This window comes from Lissotriton helveticus, chromosome 2_1 (assembly GCF_964261635.1).
Source record: "Lissotriton helveticus chromosome 2_1, aLisHel1.1, whole genome shotgun sequence".
NCBI lineage: Eukaryota > Metazoa > Chordata > Amphibia > Caudata > Salamandridae > Lissotriton > Lissotriton helveticus.
In genome coordinates, this window is record NC_136059.1 from 1,249,221,381 (window position 1) to 1,249,240,817 (window position 19,437).

Here is a 19,437-nt window from a genome sequence, read left to right on the forward strand (position 1 = left end):
GATTGTTTGCAAGAGAGAAATGTATTTTGTAAAATAGTGAGCTTTCAGTACTGAAATGGAATGCTTGTACTCCAGTAATGCATCCTTTCACATGGTGAAATCTCCATGTGAAAGCGTTTGTCTCAGTCTTATGTCTGCTGTGAGGCAGGCGCAAGTTTTTGACGTAACAGTGTCTTAAAAGTGACGCAGTGAGATCTCATTGATTTCACAGCGTCACTATTACGAGGCTTTCTGCGGAGAAATGACCCCTCTGTGTACATTACACCTGACAGAGGTATAATGCGGCGCAGAGGTTGAAAAAGTGACGCATCTACCTACATGCGTCACTTTTTAAATATGGCGCAACAAGGCATATGTTTTATGGCGCCGATGTGTCAGAAAAAGTGACGCATCAGCAGTGGAAAACTGATGCAGGGCTTTATAAATGAGGTTCATCTTTTTTTTGCACACTATTCCAGTTTAGTCCTGTCCACTGCACTCTTGGACACAAGCCTCATCTTTTGTGCTTCCCTGGACAGGCTTCATTACATCTGCACTCCTGCTTAGGCCTCATAATCTTTTTTAGAATAACATTTGAAAAACAGAGAAAAGGTTATATGTATAAGCTTTTCATTACACTACTGAAACATTTTTGGGGCAAATTAATGTCTTTTACATTTTTGTGAAAGAATAAATAGTGTGTGAATGATTACATAAAAAAATTTGACCTTTTCACAATCATGTCACCTGTGTTACCTCAGAATAGGAAGTAGATTGTGCAGATTAGGTGAGGAATGTCCAGAGGGAAAGAGGAGGTGAGGCCTGTGTTCAAGACTGTAGAGGGAGAGAGGCTTTTCTTGGAGAGCGTAGGTGGTGAGACCTGTGTCTAAGAGTGCAGTGGACTAGGCTTCATGAAGCCTATCCCCCACTGCACTGTTAGACACAGGTCTCAAATTATTTGCACCCGTGGACAGATCTCTCTTCTACTACACTCTTCAATAGAGGCCATACATCTTGTGCACCCCTAGACAATCCTCACCTCATCTTCAACCCTGAATAGACTTCAACTAATTGGCATGCTTAGACAAGCATCAGCTTATTTACACCCTTGGACATGCGTCACCTCATCTGCACCTACTTACTATCAATTATACTCAATACATTGAGGCCTGTTCAGAGGACAGAGATGAGGTAAGGCTTGTCCAAGGGTCATGTAGTCATGGACACTGAATGCTTGTACATAGGACCTGCACTGTGTGTCTAAAATGTTATTTAAAAAACGATTTTAGTGAAAAAAATGACTTTTAGTTTTTTGAGAAGGAATAAATAGTGTCTGCATGATTAAATACATATATGTCATCCTTTCATAAAAATATCACCTGTGTTACCTTACATTAGGAAGTAGATTGTGTAGATGAGGTGAGGCATGTCCAGAGGGACAGACGAGGTGAGGCCTGTGTTCAAGACTGTAGTGGGAGAGAGGCCTTTCCTGGAGAACATAAGTGGTGAAGCCTGTGTGTAAGAGTGCAGTGGACTAGACTTCATGAAGCTTATCTCCTACTGCACTCGTAGACACAGGTCTCACTTTTTTTGTACCTGTGGACATACCTCTCTTCCACTACACTCTTCAATGCATGTCTCACCTCTTCTGCACCCCTGGAGAATCCTCAGTTGATCTGTAACGCTGAATAGATTGTTTGCTTTTTGTCATTGCTTTGTTGTTTGATAATAGTGATCTATAATGTGCTATTTTTTTATTTAACACATTTTGAAAACAAGATTTCAAGAGTAAGGAAAGATGCCCTCAAGGCAAAGATCAAGAAAATTTGAAATACGGTTTAAAACAAAAACAGCATCGGAATTACAGCAGTCCTCCACAACAAAGACTTCAAAAAACAGGAAAGAAGCTCTTGGTAAGATAACTAAGTCTTTTTTACGGAACGTATGTAGAACAAAAATAAATGTTGGACAGCATGTAGAAAAAGAGAAGGAGAGAGTAATTTTGAAAAGGAAGGAGAGGCCCTCAAAAAATGTTAACACTGGAGCAGGAGCAAATAATATGTATCGGAATAGAAGGCAGAATCAGTTTAGAGACATTCGTAAACGAATGTTTCGCAATAGGGTGGTTTTAAATTTGTTAAAAAACATTAGGAAAGGCAAACAGAGAGCTGCTTTTTATAAGAAAAAGAAAAATGTAGAGAAGATTGTTGATCAGGCTTTTGAAGTTAAGAAAAAATTATTTATTTTGATAATCAATAGAATTAGGACACTTAACAAGACAATTGATGTTTTTAAATCAAACAGTAGATGGAAAAGAGTAATTAATCAGACTAATTTTTGTAAAGTTTTTTCAGGAGAATGGATGCACAGTTCAAGTTGTGAGCCATTTTTTAATGAGGAGAGTTACTTTCAGGAGAATGATTTAGTGCATGCAGTTGACACCAGTGGTCGAGCATATGAGGTGAAAGACGGTTGTCCGATTGAAAAAGAGAAACTTGTGCCTAGAGAACCAGAAGAGGTGTTAACTGATGAAGTTTTAGGGAAACGTACCAAGGGTCCAGTGTACACTTGGAAGTGTAGTCGTATTTGTAGTGTGCGACAGGAATCAATTGATTTGTTTTGTAATTTCTTACGTACATATAGTAAGAAAAGTCTGAAGCAGAAAATGAAGTTGTTGCAAGCTTTAGATCCTTGCAGACTGAGAGAAAAGACAGGTTTGCAAGGCCATTCACTGGCTTGTCTTTCTAGAAAAGTCTGTCAAAGTGTTTTTCATCATTTTAGGATGTTAGCAGTGCATCATACAAAAATGAGGAAATTAGTGAGAATATTGTATTATGCAAAAAGTCCAGCACTTAAGCTTAAACAATTAAACACTGCTCTTTTGCATGGAACTGAATTAGATGTGAAGAAGATTTGTGAAGAAATTGAGATTTCTTATTTTGGTGAAAAAGAGGACAGTGTAGAAATTGACACAGAAATTCAAGGTAATGTGGAAGACAATGTACAGATTTCAAGTACAGAAACGTTTGACCAGGAAATTAACAGGTTTAAGGTGAAATCAAGTGAAAGGCCGAATTTTACTTGTGTATGTTGTCGACGAAATCATTATAAGCATCAAACTAGATTAATTGATTTATACGTAAAAAGTGAAAAGATAAATAATTATGAGTGGAAGGATTTTGCTACTTATTTGTGGGTGGAGAATTGTTTTGATTTGAGTTCTGATCAGCGTATTTGTAAATATTGTTATGATAAATTAAATCAAAACAGAATGCCTGCTAGAGCTGTTCATAATAATCTGGAGTTGGTAGACATTCCTCCTGAATTGATGGATTTAAATACATATGAGTCTATTTTGATTCAATGTGTCCATCCTTTTCAGGCTATTGTTCGCATGGAGCCTAAGATAGGGAAATTGCCTCCTTCAGATTTACAGAGAGGATTAAAGGGAAGAGTTGTTTATTTGCCTCTAGATTTCAAGAAAAATATTGATACCATTGGTGTAGAGAAAGTGGAAGAGGATCCTCTGGTTATTCTAGTTAATGGGGTTCCGACAAAGAGTAAGAAAATCTGGCAAGATTCAGTGGATGTTAGGAAAGTCAAAAAGGCAACGTTGTATTTGGTCAAAAACAATGAGTACTACAAACATGTATGTGTTGAAGCAATGGAAACAGCTGCAGATGAAGACAGTGATTGTTCAGCTGGCCAAATTGAAAAAGTTGATGTATCAGGAAGTGAAGAAATATATGAACATTATACTGCTCATCCTTTACATTCCAAAGAAGTGATGGGGAATGCAATTGACTTGTTTAAAATGAAAGCAGCAAAAGGAAGTCCCATTAGTGTATGGGAAGAAAGTTTGGAAGCTCGTTGTTTTCCATATTTATTTCCAACAGGTCGAGGTGGACGATATGACGATCGACCACTACAAATTCCTGCATCTGAACACCGAACTGTAAGATTATATGCTGAAGATCCAAGGTTTCGTCAATGCATTCCCTATTTGTTTCATCTACTGTATGAAAGTGACTTGTCAGGGCTTTCTTATGCAGTAAACCATATACTGAAAAGTGGAGCACATTTGCAAAATGTTTCGGCGAGGGACTTTATGGAGAAAGTGAATCTGCAAGATAATATTTTGGAATCCCATTTAATCAATCTCATGGCTTGTCAGCGTGGTACAAACGAGTATTGGTTCCGTCGTCATGGGGAATTGAAATGTATGCTAAGAAACTTAGGAACTCCTACATGGTTCCTCACTCTTAGCTGTGCCGAGTATGCATGGGACGACTTACTTCAATTTCTACGAGAGGCAAATGCAAATATTCAAAATATAGAATTCAAAACTGCTGGAGAACTGTGTTCTTTGCATCCAGTGAATGTATGCAGATATTAAAATCATAGATTTGAAGCTATGATGTCTTTTATTACCAACAAAAAAAATCCTCCCCTTGGAGAGGTTTTGGATTTCTTTTGGAGAAAGGAGTATCAAGTGAGAGGTGCTCCTCATATACATATGTTGTTGTGGATTAAAGATGCACCCAAATTTGGAACAGATTCGGATGAGACAGTGATGAGCTTCATTGAAGAGTATTCAACATGTGCTGTTCCGAAAACTACCGAAGAAAACAGTTTAAGGCAACAAGTTTTACGCTTTCAATCCCATCGTTGTGGAAAGTACTGTCGTCAAAAATTCAGAAACAAGGACAAGTTCTACATAAAATGTCGTTTCGGCTTTCCACGACCAGTGATTTCTAAAGGAAGAGTAAATAATTTGATGTCTTCTCTGCGACATACTGTGATGAGAAAATCACCCAAAAATACATACAATTTAAAAAGAAATGAAGACTCCAAGTACATCAACGACTACAACCCAGTGATTTTGTCCATGTGGAATGCTAACATGGATATTCAATTCGTTGCTGACAACTCTATTGCTGTGGCTCGATATGTGACGTCTTACATCACAAAAAAAGAAAAGACAGAACTGAAGGAAATGTGGGAGGACATTTCACATGAAAAGAGTCTAAGCAAGAAATTATATAGTTACAGTCTGAAGATGTTGTCGCATCGAGAAATTGGAGCATATGAATGTTCTGATCGATTGTCATCAGCAAGTCTCTATGCCAAATCTAGAACTATCATTTGGATAAGTCTAGGTCTTGCTGCAACACGAAATCGAGTTTTGAAATCTGTACAAGAGATAGAGTATTTGGCAGAGAAAGAACCAGAAAGCACAGATATTTTGAAGACAAACATGTTGGATACATACTATCCAAACAGAAGTCCTTATCTTGAGAACGCTTGTCTCTATGAAGTTCTGCAAAGATATATTTATAAGAGGAACATCAGAGAAGATATCAATAATGGAATATATGCTGTCATTGGATGTGAAGGATGTTTAGTGAAACAGAAAAAAGGTCATTTGATTAATCATCGAAAATTGAGTTGTGAAAATCCAGATAAAAGAGAATTTTCCTATTTGGCTCTTTTGCAACTCTTTAAACCATGGCGTAAAGAAGAGGAACTACTTGGAGATTTTCTCTGTTATGAAGACTCTTTTAATGCAACCAAGGATACCATAGAATGTCCTGTTTTTCCAAATTATCTGGAAATGTTGAATGAAGAAATAGAGCAAGAAGCAACAATTGCTGCAGAGATTGCGAGAGACAGTTCTCAAGACAGTCAGAGTTCTGCTTCATTGAGTCAGGATCCACTAGGAGGACCAATTATCCAAAATGAAGCTGCTACTGCCATGGATGAGGTGGAAAGAGCTATGGAGCAAGCTCAAGAGGATATAATTAATTTAGAAGATTTGGTGAAACAATTAAACCTTGAGCAGAAACAGATATATTACGAAGTCACAGAAGAGGTTGAACATGGATTCAGTCATGAGAAGAAAGAGTGCTCATGTACATCATTTAAGCCTGTCCGACTGTACGTGAGTGGAGAAGCGGGAACTGGAAAAAGTTTTCTGATTAAAGCAATTGCAACTTATCTGCAGAAAATGACTGAATCACCGCTGTCTTATGTTATTACCGCTCCAACTGGGCTGGCAGCACATAATATTAAAGGGATTACTTTACATCGTTTACTGATGCTGCCAGTAGAGCATGATAACAAATTGCAATACCACAAGCTATCTGGAGATGTGTGTTGTGAAGTTTCGAGAATCCTGAAGAAAATGAAACTTCTTATCATTGATGAAGTAAGCATGGTCTCAAATGTAATGCTTGCTTTTGTGCATTTGAGAATGCAAGAAATTCTTAGAACAGACTATGATGTCTTATTTGGAGGAAAACACATTATCGTTTTTGGAGATCTACTGCAGTTGACTCCAGTGAAAGGTCAACCAGTGTTTAAAATGGTCACGCATGAAGATACGAGGAAGTGCCTAGGAAGCATTGGAAACGTTAATATATGGTTACATTTCAAATATGCAAACCTACGCCAAAATATGCGGCAGGCAAAGGATGAAGATTATAAAAATATTCTACAAGATGTAAGAATCGGAAAAATAAGTCAGCATGGGAAAGAAGCTTTACATGGACGATTAATTTCTAATTTGTACCCAAATGAAAACATTCTTCCAGAGAATATTTTTAAGAAAATTAACGAGAAGAAATCTGGCATATGTTTGATGCCTACTCTGAAAGAATGTTCCATGTTCAACAACAAAATGTTGAAGTTAGAAAATGAAGAGATAGTGAAACTGGAAGCTATAGATAAAATAGAGCATATGGGAGCAACAATTATTTTGTCAGAAAATTTGAAATCAAAATTGGATTCATTAGAGAAGACTATATCTAAAACTGCTGGTTTTGAAAAGACTCTGAATGTGTGTTTAAATTGTCGTATCATTTTGAGAAGGAATTTAAATGTTGAAAGAGGTCTGGTAAATGGAGCAATGGGTCATGTTGTTGGTTTTGTGAATTACAAAAATAGAGATGGAATTGAAATTTTAAAAATTAAATTTGATGGCATTGACGAAATAGAACAAATGTGTCGTTGTTCAGCTAGATTTTTGCTTGTGAAAGACTTATATGTTCGCCGAAAACAGTTTCCTGTTTGTTTGGCATATGCAGTGACAATTCATAAATCTCAAGGTTTAAGTGTAGATAGTGCTTTGGTGAACATTGGAAGTTCTGTGTTTAAAGAGGGTATGGCATATGTGGCATTATCACGAGTCAGAACTTTACTTTATCAGGATTGTACTTGATTGAGTGTGATGAAACAAAGATTTCTGCTGATCTAGATTGTGTTAAAGAATACAATAGGTTAAGAAGAGAGTATGCTCCACATTTGCCTCAATATCCTCTGTTTGAAAAACGTGTGGTAGGCCGAAAAAGAAGAAATGAGATTAATTGCAGTGAGGTACTAGCAAAAAAAGCAAAAAGTAGATAAAAGTGTAATTGTAAGGAGAAAGAAAAAAGATTCTGTTGAAGATGTTGTTGGATTTCAGTTTGAAAACAGTTCTGGTGTCAACTGCTATGAAAATGTAGTAGTTAATGTTGTTTTTTTTCTTCAAAATTTACAAAAACAGATTGTTGAAAATCGGGATAAAACATTGTGCTGTTTATTGAATTCTGTGTTAGAGAAATGTAGCAGTGATAGAGCAAAAATAGAAAGTGTTTCAGAAATTAGAAATCTTCTAGACATATGTTCTGGTCAAAATCAATTTTCACAGATAATTCAGCAGGATTGTCAGGAATTTTTAATGTATAAGTTTGATGCAAGATGAAGGAGTAGATATAAAAAATCTTTTAAACCTTTCTTATTAATGGCAACATGACTGTGATAACTGTACTTCATCAAGTACTACTAGAATAGACACTGAAAGATTTATATATTTGACTTTACCAGACTGCAAATCAGTGTCTTTCAATAATCTAGTTAAAGCAGCTGATCACAATATGGTGTGTACCCAATGTAAGTCTGCAATGCTGTCCACATTATTTCTACAAAGTTACGGTCACTATGTCATTTTAATGTTCCAACGATGTAGATCTGATGGAACGAAATTGACAACTTCTATTAAAAATGTTGTGGCTTCTCAGTTATCCATTTCAGGAAGAACATTTGGAACTGTAGCTATTATTTATCATGACGGTCCTTCAACAACATCAGGGCATTACACATGCTATTTAAAAAGTTGCAAGGGTTGGACCCTTTGTAACGATACTCATTTGACTTTTAAACAACGTTTGCCTTTTGACTTAAAAAATTAATATCTAGTGTTTTTAGAACTGAAATTTAAGTAAAGGTAATTGGCATATGAAGACGCTATTTAAAAACGGTAATTTCAGAGTTTCATTAAATTAATTTGAAAATATGCTCATACATCTAACATTATTTGGCCTAGAGGAAAAGTTAAGGAATGAGCAAAGAGTCATGAGTGAAAAAAAGAGTATATGAAAATAATGAAAATATTTCAGATGTTCTTGGAGCTTTTCTTCTAGAAAGTCGATGAAGCGTACCTTAATGATATACTATTTGGCCTAAAGGAAAAGTAAGTAAATCAAAGATTAGTGTATATTTGTTATTTGTAACTTTGAATGTTTTTTTTTAAAACACAATCTTTGTGATTGTGGGTTTTTTTCCCCCGCTGTAATATGATGAGTAGTTTGAACTCACTTTTTTAAGTGAAATTCAATATATTCTGAGAACAGCAAAAATAAACTATGTAACATGTTGTACAAGTTAATCTATAGTTTTTATTCTGTAATTTAAATTATATTCTCATTGTCTCACACTCACTTTTCTTTTTCCACCCTCTTTAAGCTCTTTTTACTCACTTATAATTTCTTTCTTTCACTCTCTTTCAACCCCGTTCTTTTTCTCCACCTCTTTCACAACCCCTCATTCTCATTTCAACTGTCTGCATCCCCTCTCTCCCTTGCATAACTTTTCAGCTTTCAGTCTCTCTGCTTTACTTCCCTTTTCCGTATTTTCTTACTTTGCTCTTTTAGTAATTCTTCTTTACTCACTCAGCAGTATTGTCGCACTCTATCACTATAAATCACCCACTCTCCCTCGCTTATCTTTGTTTGCTCTTTTCTTTTGACCTCTACTCCCTATTTTTCGTTCACTACCTCTATGTCCTCAGTGCCTCACTCTCCTTGTGTTATGTTCAATTGTGTTTATCTACCTTCCATCATTTCTTTTACAACAACTTCACTGCTCCTCTGTCATCGTTCTTCATCCTATTTCTTTTACTCTGGTTCCATTAGTATCCCTCATTTCCTTTCTTTCAATGTCCTTCTCTTTACTTTCATCACCAAATTAGTTTCTCTCATTACCACTGTTTTAGTCGTTTTCTCCTCTGTTTTCATTTTTTGCTCCCTTACTCATATCCTTTGCTCACTCATTGTACTCCACCTCACTCAGTATTTCTCTTAGTGTGTCTCTTTACTAACTTCCTCACTCCATTTCCCTCAATCATTGTATATTATTCTCTCTCTCTTCATCCCTTCACTCTATGACTGTTCTTCACTTACTCTCAGTTATCTTCTATTCCTCATTCTTCTAAATGCATTTTTAATTAGACTCTTTTCCATCTCTATCATTATCTTTTTACTTACTACTGTTTCCTGACTTAGTTTTACTAACTCACATTGTTTTAGTATCTTTCTTACCTTCAGTTCATTTCTCTGTTCTTCTCTTCCTCTCTGTCAATGAATCTATATGCCTTACTCTTAGTAATTTGCTCTGCTTCTGTTTCTTTTTCTCTCTTTTTTTCATTCTACCTTACTTTATTTCCCTTTCTATGTCCTTCACTCTTACTTTATTTCTAAATACACTGTTATGATTTTTAACCTCTTCATTTGTATCTTTTAATTTAAAATACATATTTTACTAAATATAACTTATTTTTTCTTCTCTCTTTCACAGATACAAAGTGTAGTAAAAAAATTTAATTACAGTTACATTTATTATATGGTAAGTGTCAATACAAAAATGTAGTTTGTCATCACCCTTTGCTTTAAGCTCACTAATATTTTCTCAACCAACCTCACTCCTGTTTCTTTACTCTGCTTCCCTCACTTATTCTTATTCTCCATGTTTACTCCCCTTTCCCTATTTCCCCTCTCATATTCAACTTCTTTCAGTCCCTATTCTTTATTTCACTTACCCGCTGTTCCCTTCCTTTGCTTCTTCACTCATTCTGTTTTTCTTAATTATTTACTTCACTCCTACACACACACCTCATCTCCGTCCCAACACATACACACACCTCTGACATACACCCCACATACACACCCCACACACACCTCATACATACACACACCTCCCCCACATACACTACACTCACACACACACACATTCCATACACACACATACATCCCACACACATACCCCCCACACCCATACACCTCTCACACATATCTCACACACCCTCACCTCCACTCACACCGAAATACCCCACACACCCACACCCATATACACACCTTACACACCCACACCCCGACCTAAACCCACTGACTCCCTATAAGTCACACATACTGCATTACTTACCTTTCTTTGCTGTGTCACTCAGACCCATTCTGACAGTCTTTCCTTTACTGTCTCTGTCCTTTCTTTTTATCACTCCCCATGTGTTATCCTAATTCAATTTTTCACCCTCTTTCACCCCTCTTTACTTATACTCACTGCTCTTTCCTTACCCTCTCTCACCGTTGTTCATTTTTCCTGGATCCGTCACTACTCTTCATTCCCCATTTTTTACTGTTCTTTCTTTGTCTTTCAACACCCATTCACATTCTCTCACTATATCTACTTTAGTCTTCTTCCTCTCTCTTCCCTTCTTTTGCTTCCTTATTCATTTTCCTTTTCTCACTTTCACCCTATTACACCTTTTCTGTTTTTTACTATGTAATAAACTATCCCTCTGTGTTTCTCCCTCTAGCTCTCTTTCTCTTAACATTACTCTCTTTGTGTTCTTCCCTCATGCTAACTTCTTCATTAATTTTTTTTCTTTTTTTTTTGTTGCGCTCCCCGGTGCGTGCCCCGGTGCACGTACCGGTACGCGTACCCTGCAGAAAAAAGATTGACACAGATTCATTAAAAATATAGGTTTCTTTTTATAAAGTAAAGGTAGTTCTAAAAAGAACTGTATTTTTTCTTCTTTTTGTTGTTTTATATTTTTTTATGTTTTTTTGAACATTTTGTACTTTTTTGGGCTTTTCTGAACACTTTTATATTTTTTTGTATTTTTTATGGGGAGAAACAAAAAACAGGGAATTGTAAATGGCTCAACTGGAGCATAAAAAAATCTGGAAAAATTAGGGGTTTTTTGGACACTTATGGTTATCACCAGCAACCATGATAAGTTCGATGCTTTGCTCACCATAGCAAAGTGTCTTGTTACAATATTTGCATAAAATTTTGTAATCGCCAAACTTAAGTTGGATAGTAGCCAATGTGTCTCTTGCCCCCGAACCCGATGGAGTGGGTTGTTTTGATGTTGAGGGTCTAGACGTTGATGGGGGTAGCTTACTGCAGAGGTCCCTTAACTCTGCATTAGAAAAATTGTTTGGATGCAAACGCATCATGCGGCGAATCATGGTATGATTCCCGAAGGAATACTTTTTGTTAGGGTTCCCCCTAGACAGTTCAGCACCACAAATTAAACAAGTCACCTTTGCAGCGTTGACTTTCTTAAAACCCCTTGGGATTTTATAGAACTCCCATATAAAGTGTTCTTTCGGTTTGTAGGGCTGTTTATCTTCAGGCAGGAACTCCCTTGTCTGTGCCTCCTCTTCATCATCCTCCTCCTCTTCCTCTTGACCACCAATGTAATCTTCTGGTGGTCTTTTAGATGGTGGTGGTGGTGGTGGTGGGGCAGATGCTCCTGCTGTTGCTGCTACTGTAGCCATGTTATACAAGTAAAGAGTACAGATAGAACTCCAAACAGGTCTTCCTCAGTCAAAGGACAAAGTCAGAATAAGGAAAAAAGGTGGGGCTTTCATTATTTGGAAAACAAAACTGTTCTGAACCAATGAAAAGTGTTATTTTCAAGTCACATGATCCAGGCTTTAATCATTTGGAAACCAAAACTGATTTGCACCAATGAAAAGTGTTATTTTCAGATCACATGACCCGACGCGCTTACGCTACGCGCCCCGGGGCGCGCTCCGGGGCGCGTGGCGTAAGCGCATCGAGACATTGCGCGATCGTATGCGATCGCGTGCTTCCGAGTGCGCTTACGCAGTGCGTCATATGACACATCACGCGACTGCGCGATACGTCACGATGTTGTTTTCATTCGCGGCAATTGCGCTATCAGGACGCTCACCGGTATGCGCCCAGGGGTGCGCCGTAACATTGCGCTTACCCGTGCGTTCACCGGTACGCACCCCGGGAGCGCCCCGGGCACAAAATATTAAAAAAAAAAAAAAAAAAAACATTACATATTTATACAATATAAAATTCGTTATAAAAAATATTACTTTTCATACCGATAGAGATTTGTTATTAAAAAACATTGAAATTCACTGAAAAAACCATAGGTTTCATATCAGTTATAGTTAGGAATTAGCATTAAAAAAACCTATTAAATTCACTGAAAAAACCATAGGTTTTACACCAGTTATAGTTAGCTGGAAATTTTACTCGCAGATAGGCAGGGACTCCAGCGTCCAGGAGCCCCTGCGAGCCCAATCTGCAACACCTGGGCTGCTCTCCCCGCTGGCCACGCCCCCCCGCCAACGGAGTGAAAAGCGGGCTTCACTCACGACCCTTTGGGACCCTCTGGTGAATTTTGGCTGCCCATACCTGGATCTTGTTTGAACGCTGTGTCTCTGCTTGCTTTTGCAGAGAGGACTCGCTCCACGACTCGCCGGACCCGCTTCGCGGGTCCCGCAGCGCGTCACCCGACCTGGGAGGCTGTTGACTGCTGTAACATTGCTGGGAGGAGCGCGGGGCAGGCGATAACACCAGCGGGGCTGCGAGCAGATAGGCAGGGACTCCAGCGTCCAGGAGCCCCTGCGCGCCCAATCTGCAACACCTGGGCTGCTCTCCCCGCTGGCCACGCCCCCCCGCCAACGGAGTGAAAAGCGGGCTTCACTCACGACCCTTTGGGACCCTCTGGTGAATTTTGGCTGCCCATACCTGGATCTTGTTTGAACGCTGTGTCTCTGCTTGCTTTTGCAGAGAGGACTCGCTCCACGACTCGCCGGACCCGCTTCGCGGGTCCCGCAGCGCGTCACCCGACCTGGGAGGCTGTTGACTGCTGTAACATTGCTGGGAGGAGCGCGGGGCAGGCGATAACACCAGCGGGGCTGCGAGCAGATAGGCAGGGACTCCAGCGTCCAGGCGCCCCTGCGCGCCCAATCTGCAACACCTGGGCTGCTCTCCCCGCTGGCCACGCCTATCAGCCTATGAGCCATCAGCAGTAGCGCTCTTAGGTGTACAGAGCTTCCGCTTCGCGGGAGCGAGCGGGAGCGCGCCGGGAGAAGTCCGGGACAAGGGCGGGACCGTCTGTGGCCGTCCGTGGTCGGACAAGGTTGGGTTGGGCCCAGACCCTTGAAATAATTATTAACTGTCTCATACTATCCATTTCGTATGGTACAAAGAAGGTATTTCTACTAACTATAACAAGGGAGGGGGCTTATTGGTACCTATAGCGTAGCGTAGTGGACCTATTTACATTTACTTTTACATACTTTCCCATTCGGTCTCTCACCATGCCATTAAGATCTGGGAAAGAACGTTTAGTCCACATACAAACCTCTAAGGGCGTAGTCTCTGGCCCCCTTGACGCCTTTATCACTAGAGCCACTGGAATTTTGGAAAAAGAAATCGAAATGGTAGAACAAAGGCTGTCCCTTGATTTAGTTACCGGGAAGCGCTCCTCAATTGGTGCTCTAGCCTTCGCCAAAAGCCCAGTCTCTCATGCAGCATTCAACTGCATTTCTACCTTGGAGACAGAGGCAATAGTCCATGTGGATGGTGATGGGGTTACTATACCCCCATCCCATGACAACAGGGCACAGAAATCTTATGTTAACCAGACAAGAGATGGGGATGATAGTCAGAATATTGAGGATGACGAATATAGTTTGGCCAATTCATCCCAATTTATCGACCCTACTCCACCCAATCTGTCCGAGCCGCCCCAAATAAGTCCAAAACCAATATCCCGGAAGAGAAAACATGTTTCGAGCCCACAGGGGGAGAAAGATCAAAAACAGCCCAAAATTGATGTTACAAGTAGTGTGAGTTTATCTCTTCCTCAGTCCCCTCATGGTTTTCCAACCGTGTACTGTCCATCATTAGCTCCCCTGGGGTCATCTAATCCCTGCCCAACCTGTCTCAATAGTGATGATATCTTGTTGGTCAAAATGGAGGCAATATTAAAAACTATTCTGCTTCCGGTCCTAGAGAGAACAAGGCTGATGACCGCTAAGATTGACGCGTTGGAAACAGTAGTAAATACCAATTTGGGTCTCCTGCAAAAACTAATAACGCCTATTCCCGGAGTGGGGGTCTGTAACTCAACACAGGGTAAAAGACAAACAGCTGGTAAACCCACAGTGATCCCAATAACCAAGCCCGTACTCTCAGGGATAACCGCTGTTAATAACAAACCCTTACCAGGGGCAAAGCCCGCTCCTACCTTAACCACCGCTAGTAGAGGTCCCGCAAGGAATTTACCAAGGGATAAACACCCACCCGCATCCAATCAAGCTATAGTGAACCAGCCCTTGTTGAAAGGCATGTCAAAACAACCTAATAGTACCCCAGTGCAATCACTTAATAAGGGTAAAAACCAAAATAATTTTCAATCCTCTAGGTCTCAGTTGGTGGGTAATCCAAAAATACGCCCCTCACCTCGAGTAAACCTACCCCCAGAAGCGTTCCAATATACTATAGTTTTAACTGGTGTGGCCCCCCTAAGAGATGGCATCAAAGAGACCCAAGGGGACCTGCGGAATAAAGTTATATACTGGTTAAACAAACACCGCCCACTCCCACCATCATCCCCTACAGAAATCCTCTATGTAAGGAGAGTAGACTGGGTGGGTAAGGGCTCAAAAGACTTAGAAGGGGACTGCATCTTGATATCATTTAAAGATCCTTGGGTGGTGGACCGAATACGACGGAAAGCTAGATTTGCCCATCAAGGCGACGTTCAAACATTGGACCTTGCCTACTTTTATCCCCATACACACACTAATTATCCAACAGGCCCTAACCTGTGGAAAGCGAGAGATGGGAGGTTTCAAGGGTCGATAACACCTCACCCACAACAGTACCCCCTACTCTTTAATCATTTTGGGGCGCTGTCTGATTTAGAATTGGTAGATTGACTGTGTTTACCCAGCCCGACGATTAACCAAATCGATGAGAGCAGGGAAGAAGTACAAATTCCAACCAAACACTCTACGATATCAACACCGGGTAACCAGCTCACGCCATACAAAAATGCAACCATGTTGGTTCCGTCAGCAGGGGAAAGTGTGCTAATTTCCAACACTGAAGAAAAAGGAGTCAGAAACATGCCCATAAGCACCACTCTATCTAATTCTCACTCCCCTTCCCATCTAGGTAATAACCCTGCAGAACCCGACACATCGACATTTAACATTGTGTCCTGGAATGTAGCTGGAGCAAAGGCTCGTCTGGACTCTGAGGATTGGCTAGAGTTTATTGACAAATATGACGTAGTGTTATTGCAAGAAACTTGGGCTACTGCACCCATATATAAAGCAGGTTTCATTAACTTCTTTAAACCCGCAATAAAGAGCAATAAAGGGCATGCCTCGGGGGGATTGACAACGTGGGTTAAACAGGTATGGGGCTACACAACCACAGAACTCTATGTGGAAAATCCCGATATCCTGGCTATTAGGTTGAGCAAGGAAGGTGGTCAGGATATGCTTATTATTAATATCTACTCTCGTGGCCTCCCTGGTGGTCGATGCCCCCAGCTGGTGGGTGCCTTGGACAATCTTTTGGCAGGGTGGAACAAAGGAACATTTATCCTGTTAGCTGGCGACATAAACTGCACCATTGAGCCGCTTTATCTAGCTGGGGATAGCTGGGGGTCTGCAGAGGATGCCACTTGGAATATTCCGGAACTACCGCACAGTAAACCTGTCAAAGCAACGGAGGCTGCCCTGAACTGGACTGGTTTTTGTCTCACCTGGGGTCTAAGGGCCGCAAATGGACGCACCCAATCGGACCTCGGTGCCAACTTTACATTTGACAATGGTCTGAGAAAAAGTCGCATAGACTACATTTTTTTTAAAATGGAATTCTGGAGTCTGATGGTTGATATGGAAATTGTCACCCGCCCTGAAAGCGATCATAACCCTCTGTCTTTGAAACTAAAATTGTACGATGTGGCTACACTGGAAAGCCCAGCTCCTAGGGGGCAAGGGGCTGTAACCCTATCAAATGATCGGAGGAGATTGAAATGGTCTATAATATCAGGGGATGTAACTATACAGTCCAGTATAGAGAATGTGGTGAAGCTTGCACTAAACAAAATGATGATAGAGGTCAGTGGGAGGGGATACACTGAACCAAACAAAATTATGGGCTTGCATGAAGAATGTTTTACTGAGCTTAAGCAACTTCTCTCGAAACCATGTAAGAAAGGCGTTGGGCGTCCGCTAGCTATTAGAGCAAAATGGTATAACAAAGACTGTAGGGAGGCCCACAGTACGCTAGTTGAGAAAGTTAAATCTAGAAATATGTGTGCTGTAAAGGAGGCTAGGAAACGGTACAAAAGAGTACAGTGGGAAGCAAAGAGGGTGTGGGAGGATGATTATTGGGCGGATCTTTTGGATGCCAGCAAGTCAAACAATCAGACCAAATTCTGGGACATTGTAAAATGGGGAAAGGATGGCGACTCCCGTACCCCATCTAATCATGTGTCCCCTGAAGCCTGGATAACCTATTATTCATCCCAATTTAGCTTAGAAGATATCGATTCTCCCCCCCACTTTGAATTTGTTGTATGTAATGCCCCCTTGTGATACGACCCTGACCTTTACCAATACTGAGACAGAGTTAGCCTTAGGTTTAACAAAGCGGGGGAAAGCCCCTGGGTTGGACCAAATACCAGCCGATTTGTTTAAAACCAACACTGCTCTTTGGGTGCCATACCTAACAAACATAGCTAATGCCATAGCAAGGGGTGCATGCATCCCCAAAACATGGAAGGGGGCTGAGATTCTTCCCATACACAAAAAAGGAGACAGGTCTAATCCAGGCAACTATCGCCCGATTAGTTTAATCGATTGCCTCCAAAAAGTCTTTGCCCGTATGATCTTGGCCAGAGTGCAGGGGTGGTTGGACTCTGAAAAGATACTGTCTCCAATGCAGGCGGGCTTCAGATCTGGTACAAGTACCATTGATCAGGTGTTACGATTTTGTATGATCTTTTGGAAGGTTGTCACGCTTGGCGGTGGTACCATTTTTGCCGCTTTTATAGACCTGAAGTCAGCCTTCGATCTGGTACCAAGGGGTAAATTATGGCAGGTATTGAGGGACCTGGGTATGCCTGGTGAATTACTAGAGATGATTATCAGATTACACGAAGAGAACTACGCTAGGGTAAGGTGGGGAGAACAAGGTCAATACACGGACTCCTTTCCAGTAACTCGAGGAGTTCGCCAGGGGTGCGTTCTCGCTCCCACCCTCTTCCTACTCTTTATTGACCAAGTAGTTAAATTCTTCGTGTCCACCCACACTGATGCCCCATCCTTGGCAGGGACCAAATTCCCCATGCTGATCTTCGCCGACGACACCCTACTCCTATCTAAGACCCGGGGAGGCCTACAGCGGGCTTTGAACCGCTTTGAGTTCTGTATAAAAAATGATCTCCAGATAAACGTGGGCAAAACCAAGTTCATGGTTTTATCCATCATACGTAGTAACGTACAAATGAGTGGGGTCAACTTGGAACAAGTTGAAACCATGACTTATCTGGGAGTCACTTTGGACCGTCGTCTGTCGTGGAAGGATCAAATAGCGACCCAGCAGTTAAAATTCGCCCAATTGACTGGATGTCTTTTGCCCGAGCAGAAGAAATCCATTACAAAGCGGGTCATCCCGGCCTTGAGAATTTATGACACTAAAATAAATGCTGCCACACTTTACGGGGCCGAGTTATGGGGATCTATGGATCTTTCCAGTCTTTATAGAATCCAGTGTAAATTCCTTCGGAACCTGGTAGGGTTACCACAATCCACTCCATTGATTCCCCTTTGCCATGATATGGGTTGCCCACCAATTATGGATATGGCCAGATTTAGAGTAGTGTCCACATGGAGGCGCTTGTGGACCTCCGAGGATCTTGCACTCTTTGCAAAGGAGTTAGCAGAAGTGAGGTCCATGGGGGGTTCTGAACGAATCCCATGGCTTCGCTCGGTGAAAAAGAGCCTGCATGATATGGGCTTAATACATCTGTGGGTGTCCCCAGGTACTAATACCTTTCCATCTAAAAAAGAATTCAAAGAATTATTTTGGGCTTCAACCTGTCTCTCCTTGGTAACCGCTTCCAGTTCTGGGAGTCTAACGGGAAGATTTCTAAGCTTTAAGTTGGATCCCTCCCGTGAGACCTACTGGGATTCCATCACCAGACCTCTGGATAAGAAACTTTATCATCAGTTTCGAGTGGGTGCCCTACCTTTGAATTCATTCACTTCATCCTGGGGTAAAACCTCTTCTAGCTCTTGTAGCTGGTGTCCAGATCATAAAGAAACAGAGGGTCATCTACTGTTTGCTTGTCCCCAGTATTCAGAACCCCGCTCAACATGGCTAAAACCCCTAATCAAACGCCTTCCTTGTAGAAAGTCTTCTGATGCAATCTGGGTCTTGAAAACCAATACCTCTGAAATTTTTGTGATATACTTGGCCAAATTTTTAGGTTGGGCATGGGCAATTAGGGCTAGAAGGAATCTATCTTCATCTTAATTATATTTGTAAGATTTTGCCTTTTTTTAAAAATGTGCTAAAATTTTGCTTTTTCAGTTTCAGGTTTATTTATGTCTTGTGAAACCGACAAAGTTTAATAATTAGTTTTAACAGTGATTTTAGTTTTAGTGTAAACTTCATAACATGTTTATTGGTTTTTCACATATTTTTTTATACAGTGGTTGTTTTGTCTTGTAAATGTTTTTATTTTGTCTTTTATGATTTTATTATCGAAATAAAGACACTAACACCTGAAAACCTGACATGGTCAGTGACATTACTGATGACATCTCAAATGACATCACTGATGACATCACTGATGACATCATCCACGTGACAATCACATACACCTTTTCATACACTATTACAATTTTTCATCACTGTTTGTAAAATACAGAGTATATATTAAATCCATTGTCACAGCAATACAAGTATCTAAAAATCCACTCAGTGATTCATAGATGTATACACACATCTAATCACTTACCTATGGATTCACTCATACATGCTGTCAATGAACAATAGAACACT